Genomic DNA, 16,545 nt, shown 5'->3' with positions numbered 1-16,545 from the left:
TCTAGTCCACTCAGTGAGGCTCAGTTCTGTGGTTTACGGTGTCATTCACTGTAAAACTGGAAGACTCAACATTGAAAACCAGAGGAATCCACTATTACTCTGTTGCATTAAACATTAATTTCATGGCTCTAAATCTTTGCTTCAAGGCAAATGATTGAGACATGGTAGTGGAATACACCCATAGCAGCGTTTTTAGGGAGAGATATGGGAGAGATATAAGACACAGCATTTTACAGTCACTCATTCTGTAAATCCCACTGATAAAAGACCATCATCTAGTAGAAGGGGAAGTAGAAGATGAAGATTATTGAGAACAGTCTGAAAATAATAATAATAATAATAATAATAATAATAATAATAATAATAATAATAATAATAATAATAATAATAATAATAATAATAATGGATTTTATGTAATTGAACCTTTCCAGACACTCAAGGACACATTACTAGATAAACCCAAAAAATAATACAATTAAGTAAATAAATAAAATAAAACACACATATAATAGTAAATAAAAATACAATTAAACAAGTAATCAGAAAAATTTAAAAGAATCTATGGCACTAAGAATGCAAATTTGAAAAGATGAGTTTTAAGGGGTTTTTTTTAATAAAGAAAGAGAATCAAGATTATGGATATACTGAGAAAGGGAGTTCAAAAGGCAAGTAGAAGTATAACTGAAAGACCAACCTATCATGGAGAACAGGCGGACTGAAGGGAATACAATAAAACCAGAAGTAAAATAGCACAATGAACGGGTCAAAAAATCTTTTTAATAATTGGGGGCCAGATCATGGAGTGCTTTGTAAGTGGAGACTTACTTTAGTGATGACATGGTGGTACAGTGGCTAGTCCTGGGTTTGAGTCTTGTGTCTAAATGGTATCCTTGTGAAGTCTGCATATTCTCGCCATTTCTTCCAAAGACGTGTATTAAGTGAATTGGTGATTCCAAATGGAGTATAAGTTCAAGTGTTGGTGTTCAGAAACTATTCAGACCCCTTAATTTTTTCACATTTTTTCTATATTTCAGCCTTATGCTAAAATCATTTCAATTAATTTTTTTCCTCATGAAGAAACTCTCTGTACTGCTGAATTATAAAGCAAAAAACTGAATTTTAGACATTTTTGTACATTATTAAAATAAAAAACTGAAATGTCACATTTTCACAAGGATTCAAACCGTTTGCAATGAAATTTTGCTCAGGTGCATCCCATCCTCTTTATCATCATTGAGATGTTCCAACACCTTGCTGTGGTCCGTTCACCTCCAGCCATGGACAGTTCAATTGATTTAACATGATTAGGAAAGACAAACACCTATCTATATAAGGTACCACCACTGACAGTGTGTATCAGAATAAAAACCAAGTTATGAGGTTAAAAGGACTACCTGCAGAGCTTTGAGACAGGACTGTTTTGAGGCACAGATCCAATGAAGACTACATACAATTGACTACAGCATCGAAGGTTCCCAAGGGCCCAGTGGCCTACAAAACTCCTACATGGAAGGAATTTGGAACAACCACAACTCTTCCTAGAGCTGGCTGCCTAGCCAAAGTGGGCACACACAGGAGTAGTCCTTAGTAACAGAGATGACCAAGAACCTAATGGTCACTCTGGTTGAGCTCCAGAGAACATGGAGAGAGGGGTGAAACTTCCAAAAGGATAATCATGATTGCTATATTTCACTGACATGAACTTTACAGCAGAATGGCCAGATGGAAGCCTCTCCTTAGTATAAGACACATGAAAGTCATGTGAGAAACAAGATTGTCTGGTCTGATGAAACCAAGATTAAACTGTTTGAACTTAATTCAAAGCATCATGCCTGGAGGAAATCAGGCACTGATCATCACCTGCTTGATGAGGAAAAATAATATAAAGGATTTTAGAATTAGGCTGCAACATTAAAAGAATATGAAAAAAGTGAAAGGGACTAAATGCACTGTATGATTTAAGCCTATGGTGGATTTGGTATCCTGTTCAGTCCTGTTTCTTGAGCCCACTGCTGCTGTGTTAGGCTTCAGCCCTCTTCAACCCTAAATTTACTAAAAGAATTTTCAATATTTTATTTTGTTTTCTTTTATTTTGCTTTTTTCACAAACCACCATTGCCCTGATGCAATATAATCACAAGAGGTCTAGTCCACTGCCCTCTGCAATCAAAGGAAAAAGAAAACATATTTCCATACCTGACCAGAAGAGTCCCAGGTTAACAATGACTGCCACCAGTACTGTTAGCCAGCAGGGTGCTGGTGGAAATTGGGCTACTGTTGGCCTAAGAAGGAGAAGAAGAGGGGGGAGACATGTCTTGGAGGAAAGAGGAGAGGAGGAAGGTAAAGAGAGTAGAACTGAGGGTATGAACTTTGAATGTTGGGAGTATGACTGGTAAGGGGAAAGAGTTAGCCGATATGATGAAGAGAAAGAAGGTTGATATATTGTGTGTTCAAGAGACTAAGTGGAAGGGGAGTAAGGGCAGGTGGATCGGAGGTGGATTCAAATTGTTCTATCATGGTGTGGATGGGAGGAGAAATGGGGTAGGGGTTATTCTGAAGGAACAATATGTCAAGAGTGTTTTGGAAGTGAAAAGAGTGTCAGACAGAGTAATGATTATGAAGCTCAAAATTGGAGGTGCGATGATGAATGTTAAAGCATATGCCTTGCAAGTTGGGTGTGCGATGGATGACAAAGAAGATTTCTGGAGTGAGTTGGATGAAGTGATGGATAGTCTACCCTAGGGACAGAAAGTGGTGATTGGAGCTGATTTCAATAGACATATTGGTGAAGGGAACTGAGGAGACGAGGAGATGATGGGTAGGTATGGTGTTAAGGAGAGGAATGAAGAAGGTCAGATGATAGTGGATTTTGTGAAAAGGATGGGCATGGCTGTGGTGAATACATATTTTAAGAAGAGGGAGGAATATAGGGTGACATACAAGAGTGGAGGAAGATGCATACAGGTAGATTATATCCTATGCAGAAGAGTCAATCTGAAGGAGATTTAACACTGCCAAGTGGTGTCAGAGAAAAGTGAAGTTAGGCAGCATAGGATGGTGATCTGTAGGATAACGTTGGAGATCAAGAAGAGGAGGATAGTGAGGGTAGAGCCAAGGATCAAATGGCGGAAGTTGAAAAGGGAACACTGCAAGGTTGAGTTTAGGGAGGAGGTAAGACAGCCAATGGATGGCAGTGAAGAATTACCAGACAGTTGGGAAACTACAGCAGATGTAATAAGGATGACAGCAAGAAGGGTACTTGGCGTGACATCTGGAAAGAGGAAGGAGGAAAAAGAAACCTGATGGTGGAATGGGGATGTACAGGAGTATATACAGAGGAAGAGGATGGCAAAGAAGAAATGGGATAGTCAGAGAGATGCAGAAAGTAGACAAGAGTACAAGGAGATAAGGCACAAGGTAAAGAGAGAGGTGGCAAAGGCTAAAGAAAAAGTGTATGATGAGCTGTATAAGAGGTTAGACGCTAAGGAGGGAGAAAAGGACCTGGCTAGACAGAGGGACCAAGCTGGGAAAGATGTGCAGCAGTTTAGGGTCATAAAGAAAAAAGATGGAAACATGCTCACAAGCAAGGACAGTATGTTGAGAATATGGAAAGAGTACTTTGAGAGCCTGATGAATGAAGAAAATGAGAGAAAAAGAAGGTTGGATGATGTGGAGATAGTGAATCAGGAAGTGCAACAGATTAGCAAGGAGTAAGGACTGCTATGAAGAGGATAAAGAATAGAAAGACCGTTAATCCAGGTGACATACTGTTCCTGTGGAAGCATGGAGGTGTTTAGGGGAGATGGCAGTGGAGTTTTTAACCAGATTGTTTAATGGAATCTTGGAAAATGAGAGGATGCCTGAGAAGTGGAGAAGAAGTGTACTGGTACCGGTTAGTGAGCAGCAGTATGGTTTCATGCCAAGAAAGAGCACCACAGATACGATGTTTGCTCTAAGGGTGTTGATGGAGAAGTATAGGGAAGGCCAGAAGGAGTTGCATTGCGTCTTTGTGAGCCTGGAGAAAGCATATGACAGGGTGCCTCGAGAGGAGCTGTGGTATTGTATGAGGAAGTCGGGAGTGGCAGAGAAGTATGTAAGAGTTGTACAGGATATGTACAAGGGTAGTGTGACAGTGGTGAGGTCTGCAGCAGGAGAGATGGATGCATTCAATGTGGAGGTGGGATTATATCAGGGATTGGCTCTGAGCCCTTTCTTATTTGCAGTCGTGATGGACAGGTTGACAGATGAGATTAGACAGGAGTCCCCTTGGACTATGATGTTTGCTGATGACATTGTGGTCTGTAGCGAGAGTAGGGAGCAGGTTGAGGATACCCTGGAGAAGTGGAGATATGCTCTTGAGAGGAGAGGAATTAAGGTCAGTAGGAACAAGAGAGAATACGTGTGTGAATGAGAGCAAGGTCAGTGGAATGGTGAGGATGCAGGGAATAGAGTTGGCGAAGGTTTAAATACTTGGGATCAACAGTACAGAGTAACAGGGGTTGTGGAAGAGAGGTGAAAAAGAGAGTGCAGGCGGGGTGGAATGGGTGGAGAAAAGTGTCAGGAGTGATTTTTGACAAACAGTAATCAGCAAGAGTGAAAGGGAAGGTCTACAGGACGATAGTGAGACCAGCTATGTTATATGGGTTGGAGACAGTGGCACTGACCAGAAAGAAGGAGACACAGCTAGAGGTGACAGAGTTAAAGATGCTAAGATTTGCATTGGGTGTGACGAGGATGGACAGGATTAGAAATGAGTACATTAGAGGGTCGGCTCAGGTTGGACAGTTGGGAGACAAAGTCGGAGAGTTGAGATTGAGTTGGTTGGGATATGTGGAGAGGAGAGAAGCTGGGTATATTGGGAAGAAGGTGCTAAGGTTAGAGCTGCCAAGTAAGAGGAAAAGAGGAAGGCCTAAGAGAAGGTTTATGGATGTAGTGAAAGAGGACATGCATGAGGACATACATGATGGGTGTGACAGAGTAAGATGTAAAGGAAGATATGGAACAAGATGATCCACTGTGGCAACCCCTAATGAGAGCAGCCGAATGAAGAAGAAGGTGGCTGGACGGTGCAAGTCTTGATCTGTGTGTGTATGTTTAAAAAGGCCAGTATTAGGTTAGTGCCCTCCATAGGGATAATACCTGCCTTGGGTCTAGGATTAACTGCAGCCCTCAGTGATCTTGAATTGGAATAGATTGGTGTGAGAATAGGCTGTTTAATGTGTCTGTAAACTTAATGTAACGGTTAATCATTTCAGTGTGGTATAAAATCACAAAATTCATATTGTGTTAGTTTTGTGTTTTGCTAGAGTAGTTGCATATACAGTAGGTAACCTCTGAATAGCAGTTAATGTAAGCATGAATTTAAGAACTAATGTTCACCAGGTTTCTTAGAGTGAATAGAAGATAGTTGTGGTTGACTTGCATATGTTTTCTTAACTTAGTGGTTTAATGAGCAGCTTTACAGTGTCACACTGTGGTTTTCTCCAAGCCACAAACTGACAGAGTTGAATGAAAGAAAATACGTTAAACAGACCCATACTTGTAAGCTATCCTGGCACAAAAGAAGAAATTCCTTAAATAAGCCTTAAAGTATCTTGGTTTTTAGAGCTATGTTTAAGGTTTCTTGGCATGAAAAATGCAACAGCTGACCAAAGTTTGTTAGCTGGATGCTGTTGTTGCTGTTTCTACTAATAAAAAAAAGAAGTAGCAATCCTACCATGATTTATTATAGCATTGCTTTATTTATGAGATTCTACATATGCATATGTGGCATGATCACAAGTGAACTTGTACACAGCATCTTTATGGGATAATTATTTAGATACATGATCTAAGCATAACCCACCACAAATTCTTCAGATGTCTTCATCAAATAAAAAAAGGGACGGTAATATCACAGAGTCATTCTGTCAGTCTGTGACTACAGTAACTCTGGAACCAAACAACAGATTTCCATGTTTCTTGATTTTGGCAGTATTCTATAGAACTTTACATTATTAAAACTGTACTAAGTTCAATATAGCAATATTCAAAGTTTTAAGAACAATAGAGCATTTTTTAGAATTCAGAGATGCTTACAGGATTTCTTTGTCCTCCTCCTCCCGACTCAGGCCCTTGAGTGGTGGTTGCTGGCTCCTTTTATGGACCACCAGGAAGTGCTCCAGGTGCTTGATCACCTGTTTCCGGTTGCACTCCCAGGTGGGGCTGAGGATTTCTCCAGATGGACTCAGGAGTCCATGCAACGCCCCCTGGCAGCCACCCCATATCCCAACAGGGCTGTGGAGGACTCCATCTCCCATGGAGCCCTGCAGGAGGCTGAGGCACCGCTCCAACCCAGGGGGGCGGCCATCCAGTGTCCAGGGGCTGCACCATCCAGGGCAGCTCCTCCTGAATATATAGTGAAGGGGCGTCCCTTCCGTCCACTACAATATATACAGTATATATTATATATAAATATATATATATATATACATATAATATGTATATATACAGGTTGCATTCTATATGAAAATGTATTACAACAAATGGAATGATAATTCATTCCCTGCTTCCAAAAGCATTTAGAGGTTAAAGATGAATAGTCTGTTCAATGTGAATTATAGTTCTTATGAAACCAATTATTTTTAAAGTAGTACTTCAGTTATTTATCAGTAAAGGCTTAGAAAAAAATATGTTAATTGCGGTCAAATTTTTCCCTTGTAAACACTGTACCCATAGTATTGTTAATAGAGAATGGAACATTTAAAATGGATTTTGGAAGTCTTCCTAAGAGTATGTTTTATGCAAAGTATTCCCTTTCAGTGCCTAAAATTGAAAAGAAATAATCTGATATTATTTTAGTGGAAGCATGAGCCAAATAGGACAAAAACATATAAGGTGAAGCTCTCCAGCTTGATGGTATTAGCTTACCACCAGGCCTTAAACATGGCTGCTATTCAAGGACTTTTGACGTCAGTTTCAATGATTTACTTGTGTCAGTGGACTAGTGTGACTTGTGTATTGCTCATGAAAAATAAAATAAAACAGCTTTCATGGCAAAAAACCATCCAATTATATTATTGATTTTATTTATAATGCATTTGAAGAGAAATTAAATGGAAAAATAATAAAAAATCATAGAAGGCAAAACCATTGCATTTGCTGTTTGGGTAAACAACAAAAACTGGCAGTTTTAGACAATTAAACGTCTCATGTCATTTTCTAACCCGCTTAATCCATTAATTGGTCGACATGAGTGCTGAAGCCCATACCACCTAGTATAGAGCAAGAACAAACCCCGGACAGGGTACCATTCCTTCACAGTGCAAACAGCCACATCCAGAAGCACACAATATGGTCAATTTACCTAACCTGTATGTTTTTGGACAATGGGAGGAAATCCACACAAACACATGAAGAACATGCAAATTCCACAAACTGAGGACAGAGGGATGTGAACTCTATGCACTACCGCTGCACCAAAATGCTGTCCCTACAATTAAACATGACAAGAGGAATTACAAGAGATAACATGTAGTCTGATGATCAAATAACATTTTAACTCCAGAGATTTGGTTGATTTGTGACACTGGCAGATGTTCTTTTCTTTTTAATAGTGTGGCAAAATGTATAAATGATTTCATAAAGTTACATTTATAAAAATCATATGATATAAAAAAGTTAGTAGGCTACCTTAAAGCCTAACAAACAGTACCTTAAAATACAACATCTATCATCACAGCATCATATTTCTGAAAATATAAAGTTAATATTTCATATTTAGTACAACTGATGTAACTGAATATTGCTGGTTTTGTATTTTTTTCACCAGAAGTTTCAATAAGTGCTTATCTTCAGCAGCAGTGAAAACACTTATGCATTAATGTTTCACTGAATCTGAAACATGACTCTCAGTCATTTACTCATAATTGCTTTCTGAACTTGGCTGCATCCCTTATGAGTATTTGATATGACCAATGAAGAAAAGAAGAAGGCTGAGTGGCCAGGTTTACAATTTATTAATGAAAAACGGAGGGATGAATGAAATCCTTTGAAACGTTTATATCACATGAGCATTGTCTCTGGAACCCTGTGACATTACATTAAGGGAAAAGGACTCAGCTTGGATTTACAGTGATATAAAGATGTACCTTGTATAATACAAACACAATTAACTAAAATATAGTTTACTAAAACAATATGTTAGTTCATTAATATTATTTATAGTGCATAAGTCTTTAAAGTTTTATCATGTTTTATTAAAAAAAATGGTAAAAAGCATATTTAACAAGACAACCATTGGAAGAGTACTTGTCTGTATGCTTCTGCATGTGTTGGCAGCATAATGGAATAACACAGTGAAAGTTATCAAGTGAACATGGCTTGTTAACCCCTTGTTATGAACTAAGGGCAGATTTATGACAAAATGATTATTACTTTTAGACAAGATTTGTGTGACAGATGCTGAACAGCTTTTCTAATTGGCTAATTTGAGCTTTGCAACCACTAAATATGTTAAACTAATTAAAGTCACAAGTGTTAACAGTAACTGAAATGAGTGGTTTAACACTGCTTCCCAAACCATCAGCAAAGTTCCCACATTTTTCGACATTAGTTTTAGACCATGAGAACATCTGTCTACAATTCAGAAGAAAAAATGAGCCCTAAATATGTGTTACACTTGACCAGAATAAAGCATTCATGGTCAAATGAATCAGTGTGTTGCAGACAAAAGCTATAATCTCATGATAAGAATGTTAAAATTAACCTTTCTGTAAGTATGAATGGTACAGATTGTATAAGATAGGTTTTACAGTTTGTGTAAAGGTCTGTTGAGGTTTGACATTTTTTTATGCAAATACAGTGTCCTCAGGCGTCAGGCAGGTGTAGGTGCACATGGTAGTGCAGGCAAGCAGATATTGATGAGGGAATTGGCTAAGCCCACATTCATTTACAGACATAAGCAGTTTGTCTGATTTCCCCATAAACACTTTGGAGTTCACAATTAAGACCTCTTCAGCCACTGAAGTATAAAAGGAGCCTGAGTAGGACAGAGAGAGAGAGATCAAGACAGAGAAAGCAAAAAATGATGAGTTCGAGTTTATATGGAAAGTAAAAGGTAAGATGAAGAGGCAGGATCATGGTTAAGAGGGGCAGGTACAATAGTTTGGAGGCAAGCAGTCTGGTAGTGACCCAGAGTGGAGGGAGTGGATGGTGTCCACTGGGCTGGGTCACTCCTGCTAACAGCCTAAGGAGCAGGAGCGATCAACTGCTCCAGAGACTCCTGCTCAATGGCGAGAGTTGGCGACAGGAGAAGAGATCAGGGCTCGCGGGGTTCTCTGATGAATGTCAAGGGATGGTGGCAGGGACATGAGACAGACTGAAGTGTGACTGCTTTTGCCAGTGGACCTCTCCTCTTGTGAAGAAGACCTTAAAAGGTAAGCAGAGGAGATGTCAGTTTGAAGGAATGTACCAAAGTTTTTTAGATGGTGTTTAATGGATGGATCCTGACCCTAATTTAACCTTGGATTTTAACTGTACTCAGATAATTTATTGTTGATTTTAACCACAACTTGAACACTGCTTTTATCAAGGAGCATTTATTTATTTATGAAAGATCTGCACTGCACCTTTTGTTTCGTTGGACACTTTTTTATAGATATAAAAGCACTACGCACTATGCACCAACCCTTGCTCTATGTGTCCTCCTCAGTTTAAATCTATCAGTCAATCTGTTCTAAAGGAGTATGCCAGCTGCAGGCATATATATGCACTATACTATGTGAATTAGCAAGCTGAAGACAGGGGATCTTTGTAAATGGATTTTCCCAGGGTACAGAAAAATGTGCACATTCATGGAAACTAAAAGTTTATAAACAATATTAAATTGAAAATGTGGAAAGAATAAAATGCATCAGTTTTCTGAAGTTGTTTCTTAAGAAACAGATGCAAGGTGAAAGCCAGCTCTAGCTTGGATGCTACTTTTCATTGGATAAAGAAAACTAGAAGATGGGGATGCATAGGAGCTGTGCAGGTAAAGTGTGATGGTCCGGGTTGGCTCCACAGTCCTTGGAAACTTAATCCCCAGAACTGTTGGTAACATAATCAAAACAGACTGAGCAATGAGGACAGCCACACATATGGCAAAGGAAGGTGCAAGGTGCATAGTGATTATATTCATAAAGTGCAGTGCAGTTCCTTAATTAACTATGAATAAGGTGATAGAAATCAATGTCCAATGTGGAGGATAAAAACAATCCATAATAGCTAAAAAAGAAAAAAAATGTGTGGCGCCAACTCAAACCACCATATGAAAATAAAAACACCGTGGGCACCATCCTCCTCTGCCATATATTTTTCAGCCATCATTATATTGTCATATCATTTTCTAACCCACTTAATCCAGACTAGGTGTTTGGGGGGATTAGGCTACATCCGGTCCTAGCCGGAGTAGGGCACAAGACAGTAACATACCCTAGAGTGTCAGTACATCATAGGGCAAACACACACCTATCCACACCAGGGCCAATTTGGAATCGCCAGTACACCTAACCTGCATGTCTTTGGACAGTGGGAGGAAACCAGAGCATCCCCAGGAAACCTATGCAGACACAAACACAGATCTCCATAATGTGAGGGATCAGCACAACTACTGTGCCATCGTGCCCATTACTAAATTGCTGGGTGGTAATTTAGGTGATACCAGAGGAAGTCTGGCTTCATGATGACACCACAATCAAAAAACAAATTTCCCTGCTGGCATAGTGGTCGTAGGACAGCGGTCTTTCAATTAATGTCAACAAAATTAAGTCATAGACTACAACTACAGTCATTTTATAAACATGTTGTAGAGGAGCAAACAATACAGATGTAAAGGATAATAACATAACTGCAGGTGAAGCTCAGGAAGCTCAGGAAAATAATAAGGAAGGTTAGCTGTATAATGGGAATCAGCTTTGAACTCTATAAAAACAGTAGTAGGACAATTAATAAAGTACAGGTCATCATGAAAAATGACACTCAGTCTCCGCATGGGATTCTGGTTTAAGTGGAGAATGTTCATCAACAAACGGAGTGCTATTAAAGGTAATTTCTATCAGCAGCTGTTGCAGTATATACTTACTCTGAGGATGGTGCTGATCATTTACTCAAGTTGCTGCATGATTCTATCTATCTATCTATCTATCTATCTATCTATCTATCTATCTATCTATCTATCTATCTATCTATCTATCTATCTATCTATCTATCTATCTATCTATCTATCTATCTGTCTGTCTGTCTGTCTGTCTGTCTGTCTGTCTGTCTGTCTGTCTGTCTGTCTGTCTGTCTGTCTGTCTGTCTGTCTGTCTATACTGTTAGTACTCTGTGGGAGACATGCAACTTTAAACTCGGTGGCATGCTTGAAGAAACTGTAGTACCCATAGAAAATCCATGTTCAAGAGTGAAGTCCAAACAGTGACTTGACCTGGATTCCACTCCAGGGCAACCCTTGCAGCACTATGCCATCTAGGGGGTAGTTACATTTAAAAGAATCACAAAAGGTAAGATTTTCATCTGAAAAGAAAAGTAAACAAATTTTAATGCGGATTATAGCAAAAGTGCACAGAAGCAGCAAAATGTTTTATATAATGAGAAGCAACACTAAAAAGTCTAAAGAAAAGAAAGAATTTTCATTTGTGAAGAACCATCATGAAAAATACATCCAGTTATCTGTATAACGTAAAGAATATAACTGCACTATAAGAGATACCGACAATAAAATTTATTAACATAACAAAATGAAAAATATTGAAGTGAATAAATCATTTATTCTAAACACACAGAACTGCAACTCTTCTCTTTTGTTGACCAATATGTCCCTTATTAATTTATCTTGTATTGCCCCAAACTTGAGGTGATGCTTTTGTAGCACTTGTTCTGACCTAGTAATAAAAGTCAGAAAAACTTTTATGAGAAAGGATCAGGAGAGCAGACAAAATAAAAAAGAATGTTGTCATAACCAGAGATCAAACTGAGAAACAACAAAATCAGAAATGCTAACCCAAAATCAAAGAATTTCACAAAAGAAAGCACACAGTTTGAAAATAAATTCAATCTTGGATTAACTACAGCTGTAAGAGGTGACCTTTACATAGTCACACTGATGATGACATCATCATATTGTCCCAATGCATTGTGGGATGTGTTACCATGGTAACAAGTATTGCAAAACCCTCAAAATGGCAGCACCCACTGGAAAAACAAAATGATGTCAGAAATAACATTAGAAGATATAAACCTTTAAACAGATGTAAATAATAGATGATCTGTGCCAGAAAACCCCTAGAAAAGATGTATTAATTTTAAAGCTTCAAGATAATCCTCCAAAAAATTATTTATAATTGTGAATTATAAAAACACTGAGAGGAAATGCACAATTGACTCAGCTGGAAGTGATTGAGGAGGATGCTTCATACATGCTTCATGGCAACAGGGGCTCTCCTGCTATTACAAAAATTGTCCTGGGGGAGTTTGTGGCGGGGATACATAAAATGTCAATTGTGTTTGCTCAATGTTTATAAGTGTTGTGTTTGTCTGACCTTCTCTGCAAACCACAAATACATCTCCAATAACAATGTTTGACCTACTTTGGAGGTTGGAGAAAATGTGTTATCAGGTTTCGAGTTGTATATATTACAAGAAAGAACACCGTATTTAAAGGGAAGGAAAGAAAAGGAGGTATCAAAATAGACTGGGATTTAACATATTAGTGATGCTATCATTTAAGTGAAAGGAACAACAAATCAGCACATTTCCTCTAGTTACAGATAGCAGAAAGCTGTTATGGACTTTTCATCTTCCACTACCCATGGCTCTCAGACTGCTACCTGGATTCACTGGTGAGATTGTTTTGATTCACATTTTGCAATGGCCGTATTTGCACTGTGTTTCTACTGTTATTTCATCATTTGGGAGTGAATGTGGATGTTTGTTCTTTGTTTTGTAATTATTTATGCTTCATGATTAAGATGAGGGAGGTTGGAGTCTGTTTTATGTTTTTCTTTTCTATCACTGTAAATATTTGCATTGGGGAATTCTGTGTGTGTGTAACATTTTATCGTTTTCTAATATATGCATTTTACATTTACTTAACCTTTATCATTGACTTATTCATCTGTTTTTGTCCATAGACTGGGGAGCTTGAGTGGAGGATGGCTGAAAAATTGAAGAGTGGTGTGGTTGAGTCTGGACTTCACTCCAGCACTTGCTGCCATCAGAGCATGAATGTGGTTGTTACAAGTCAATCCAACTCTACCACCTGCCGCCATCATCACCATTTACAAATGAAACGGACCAGATACACAAGCCTGATTCTTTATTCTTTGTTTCAAAACCACAACACCTACAAAAAATAACTTCTTATTTTTCATTCAAATACCTATCATCCTCCAGCATCTGCATCCAGCTTGACAACAAGATGGTCAAAATCATTATCGGTAACAACATCTTCTATGTTTTTTTCTGTATTGTATTGTAAAACGATTTGTGTATACAAGGTTACCTTTTCTATATGGCAGGGGAAAGGGGTTAAATTCCATCATTTTTACAGTTTATTTACTAAAGGTATACTTATGTCCAAGCTTTATAACAGCACAGTGTTTAACTCTACTACCCCAGGATTCCAGTGACAAAAGCAAAAAATTCAAGTTCAAGCTCAGTCACTGTGTGTGTGAAGTGGCACGTTTTCACTGCACTTGCATATGTCTCCTTCAGGTATTCCATTTGTTTTTGCCAAATCCCAAAAGATGCCTTGTTAGGTTAAGTGGTGAGTTAGTGAGAAGTAGGTTAATACGTGTGCTCTAAAATGGACAGATGTCCCAACCAAGGATGGTTAATGCAGTGAATCTGATGTTGCTTTGATAGGATTCCACTCTATGTAGTGGGTTCAGCAAATACATGCATGAATATCTTTTTGTCAGACTACAAAAAAGTTTTAATACATTTTCAATGCAAAGCAGGTCCTTTCTTTTCAGAAATGATTTAAAAAGTATCTATGTTAAATTCTTTTTTCTATTTAATGGCACCTGATAGAGCAAAAAGCATAATTCTGACAAGTGGGAGAACAACCATGCTCACTGATCACTGAACCAGGTCATTCTGACTTTTTAAAATTTAAGCTAATATTGTACTGACTAAATTAAGGAGAAACCACTATAAGGCATATTCTACAGATAATAATACAAATAATCTCTAGCTTGTGATTCTCCTAAAATGAAATGCCTCTTTAAAATAAAAATTCCCTTCCAATGAATATAAGCATACTTATTAACTCTGATGTATACATAAGGTACTTCTAGAAATCTGTAACTATACAATATATTGAGATCTAAATGTAAATTAATATTACCATCACAGGCAAAATACCATGAAAAACCAAAGGTAGACAATAGATATCACTACCGATATATATCTTTGGCATTTGATTAAAGCTGCTTAAAATAATGACAAAATTTACTGTAGAATTTTTTTCTTCCCTCTGATTAAGATGAAAATACCTACAGTATCTTCACCGGACCTCAAAGAACTTGTCATTTTTTTTTCTTCTCGTTCTTAAAGATCTAAGTCCCTGGCAGCCTTTGACAATACTACTTTACTCTGTCTGTTAATTAAGGCTGCTGACAGAGAATGGAGTCTTGACGGGGGTCAGCAATAGAGAGAGAGGCTATCAAAAGCCACTTTGTTACAGAGGTGCATGAAAACAAAAGGCCGATAGGAAAATGCTAGTCTGCTGACTCACCTGCTCTTCCTGTTGTGGCGACACTACTTCCTCGGAAGCCTTTTAAGAAATAGCTTCAAAAACTGATCCACCTGCACAGGCTTTCCCAGTGCCAGGAAAAGCAATTTGTTCTTGGTCATTCATTCAATAGATGAGAGTAACTCACAGATATTCAAAGATAAAAAAAAATCTGAGTTGGAAAGGATCATGCATGATGGCAACATTCATGAGTTTCAGAAACAACACATACAAATTTCAGGGCAGATATTTTACTGAAGCTCAATTAGTGACATTTATGTATGTTATGGACATTAGAAATTCAGCACCAGTGCAGAAAGGAAATAGTCATTTCACCTATGAGTTTGCTCATTTTTAAGACTGTACACCCATGCTCTACAGCTGAATAAAGTGGGTTTGAAAATAGAGAGATGGGTAAATGGATGGTGTGAACAGTTGGTTGCATTAAATAACCTAATAAACTAAACTCTATAAAGGAGCACAGGAATGCACTTAGTATGTAATCGGTAATCATGTAAGAAAATTGGTCATGTTATAAATTCCAGTGCCAGATTTAATGGTCCTCTTGACAATCTGCTCTGTGACAATTCAACACTGCAGTGACCATCCTCTTTAGATAGATAGATAGATAGATAGATAGATAGATAGATAGATAGATAGATAGATAGATAGATAGATAGATAGATAGATAGATAGATAGATAGATAGATAGATAGATAGATAGATAGATAGATAGATAGATAGATAGATAGATAGATAGATACTTTATTAATCCCAATGGGAAATTCACATTCTCCAGCAGCAGCACACTGATACAATAAATAATATTAAATTAAAGAAAGATAATAATGCAGGTGAAAAACAGACAATAACTTTGTATAATGTTAAATGTTAACGTTTACCCCCCCGGATGGAATTGAAGAGTCGCATAGTTTGGGGGAGGAACGATCTCCTCAATCTGTCTGTGGAGCAGGACAGTGACAGCAGTCTGTTGCTGAAGCTGCTCTTCTGTCTGGAGATGATACTATTTAGTGGATGCAGTGGATTCTCCATAATTGATAGGAGCCTGCTGAGCGTCCTTTGCTCTGCCACAGATGTTAAACTGTCCAGCTCCATGCCAACAACAGAGCCTGCCTTCCTCACCAGTTTGTCCAGGCGTGAGGCGTCATTCCTCTTAATGCTGCCTCCCCAGCACACCACTGCATAGAAGAGGGCGCTTGCCACAACTGTCTGATAGAACATCTGCAGCATCTTATTGCAGATGTTGAAGGACGCCAGCCTTCTAAGGAAGTATAGTCGGCTCTGTCCTTTCTTGCACAGTGCATCAGTATTGGCAGTCCAGTCTAATTTATCATCCAGCTGCACTCCAAGATATTTATAGGTCTGCACCATCTGCACACAGTCACCTTTGATGATCACGGGGTCTATGAGGGGTCTAGGCCTCCTAAAATCCACCACCAGCTCCTTGGTTTTGCTGGTGTTCAGTAGTAGGTGGTTTGAGTCGCACCATTTAACAAAGTCATTGATTAGGTCCCTATACTCATCCTCCAGCCCATTCCTGATGCAGCCCACGATAGCAGTGTCATCAGCGAACTTTTGCACATGGCAGGACTCCGAGTTGTATTGGAAGTCCGATGTATATAGGCTGAACAGGACCGGAGAAAGTACAGTCCCTTGTGGCGCTCCTGTGTTGCTGACCACAATGTCAGACGTGCAGTTCCCAAGACACACATACTGAGGTCTGTCTTTAAGGTAGTCCACTATCCATGCCACTATGTATGAATCTAATCC

The sequence above is a fragment of the Erpetoichthys calabaricus genome, chromosome 9, assembly GCF_900747795.2.
Source record: "Erpetoichthys calabaricus chromosome 9, fErpCal1.3, whole genome shotgun sequence".
Lineage (NCBI taxonomy): Eukaryota > Metazoa > Chordata > Cladistia > Polypteriformes > Polypteridae > Erpetoichthys > Erpetoichthys calabaricus.
Note: the sequence above shows the minus strand (reverse complement) of the source record.